Source organism: Solanum tuberosum, unplaced genomic scaffold, assembly GCF_000226075.1.
Source record: "Solanum tuberosum cultivar DM 1-3 516 R44 unplaced genomic scaffold, SolTub_3.0 scf00245, whole genome shotgun sequence".
Lineage (NCBI taxonomy): Eukaryota > Viridiplantae > Streptophyta > Magnoliopsida > Solanales > Solanaceae > Solanum > Solanum tuberosum.
Window position 1 is genome coordinate 662,702 of NW_006239167.1, and position 2,119 is coordinate 664,820.

The 2,119-nt window shown below is 29.4% G+C and overlaps 1 non-coding gene across 1 annotated transcript; it reads right to left on the bottom strand.

Annotated features, from left to right (window-relative positions):
* Positions 1-325: 325 nt before the first annotated feature.
* Positions 326-394, bottom strand: MIR8048 (microRNA MIR8048). Its single transcript, NR_127220.1, has one exon. It is a non-coding gene; the product is annotated as a microRNA MIR8048 (primary transcript).
* Between the last annotated feature and the right edge of the window lie 1,725 nt (positions 395-2,119).

A 2,119-nucleotide genomic window follows, 5' to 3' on the forward strand; every position in this document is an offset into this window, starting at 1 on the left:
ATGTAGCCTATACTAGACAGTGAATTTACTATAACAGTTTCGTAAAAGACCCATCCTTACAACACTAGCATCCAAACAATGTGGCTTTGTAAAATTCATCCACAAACTAAAGTTGAGTGCTAATTACTATCAAGCAGAATATCAATATCTTCGTTTTCATCATTAGTTGGTCCGTCTACATCATTCAGTTCATCGGAACGCCCCCGTCTTGATCAGTTCTTCCTTCATCTTGATCTGTACGTTCTATATCCATCTTGATCAGTGGCATTCCTAAATCATGTTCATTACCATCTCCATCTTGATCAGCATAATTAGCGCCAAATGTTGTTCATTAGCATGTCCATCTTGATCATCAAGATCAATAAATCTTGATCAAGATGGAGATGCTAATGAGCAAGATTTACGCACTAATGAGAAAATTGAGTTGACGACAAATACCGATATACAATAGAATATATATAGAAAGGCCACTTCCTGATAAATTCGAAAAGGAGGGAAATTTGGAAGTAAACTATTTTCCTTCATTAGGAAGAAAAATAATTTTTCTTTTTTTGTTTGCCCTCTAAGACTATTTTCCTTTTAATTTCTCACACTAGTCATTTGGACATTTTATTTTGCATTCTTTGTTTAGGTTACCAAATATGTTTTCTTTTTTTCCCTTTTGTATTTCCCCCCTAATAATAGTACATATATTATTCGACTTTCTCTCTCTATATATAAAGCGTTTATCTCATAAAATCAATTATTATGCATGAAAATTAAAAACTAAATTGATACATTTGTTGAATATCGTTATGATCTACTTAAATGTGGTCAGAAGTCATGTGACTCTTGCTTCGATTCAAATATGAATATGTAAAAATATAAAATAGTATAAAAAATTGATTGTATAATAATTATTACAAAGCATAAAAAGAAAAATAAATAACATTAAACTCATAAGCAAACAAAAATCTTCAATAATAACTAAAAGATTTGAAATGCAAATGAGAAAAGCATGACAGATATATATTTATACTAATAGGTGTAGTGACTCATAAATTGTTTTTTCAACATTATTAAAATCATTAATGGTTTGAATAATTAAGATAGTAACTTTTGGTCTTCTCTAAGTAATAGAAGATTGAAATATTGAAGAAATGTAATGACTTTTAAAATATTATGGAGTAACTTATAAGATTATTGTGTCTGATTCATTATGCAGCATTAATATGACAAAAAAAGTATTTAAAATTCAGTTTGTGTTATAAAATATTATAGTGTGGATGTCCATTACACCAAGAAGTTACTCTCACCCATTATCTCCATTACTTTCCTCCATTGTGAAGATAACCATAACCTCCATAACCTCTAACTTTATAACCATTATTCTTGTAACCTTTCACTTTCATAACCTTCTCCATTATATTCATGTTAATGTCATGTTTATGACTAACCTTTTGTATGCCTCTATGTTACACTATAAATAGAGGCATAAGGGTTCATATTGTATATACTTGAAGCCTTGGAATAATAAGAAAAGCTCTCATCTCTTGTCTCCCTATTTCTATTACTTTCGTCTTCTATATTTCTTATCTTATTTTGCTTTAGTTTTACAACACATTATCAGCACAAGTTGCTCATTCTCCATCAAGAAACAATGGTAGGTATTTCTTAAGTTTTATGAATTATCCTAGTAATTCTTCGATTGCAAGGTATACTTCATATCCTATATATTATTTGTACTAACCAAACTTGTTTTGTGGTTATTTTAAAATGGTTAGTAAATAATGATAATCATCATAACAATATTGAGAAGGACTATTAAAAGATTTTGATTTATTTTAACTTGAAACTTTTATATGGTTCGAACATGTTGTTCTAATCAATTAGTTTTGTTTATTTTTATTCAATTTTAAGTCAAATTCAGATTAATTTATGGTATTCAATATTTATTTTTTGGTAATGCATTTGGTTTATTAAGATATTGGTTGAGGGTAAGACGGTGAATTGAGGTTTCACCGCACCAAGTGGGTAAGACATCGAGTTAAAGTCTCGGTGCCCCATGATAATAAGAAGTTGGGTTCAAGTCCCATTGATTTATGACCAAAGGCGTCTTTATATGGTAAGTCATTGGGTT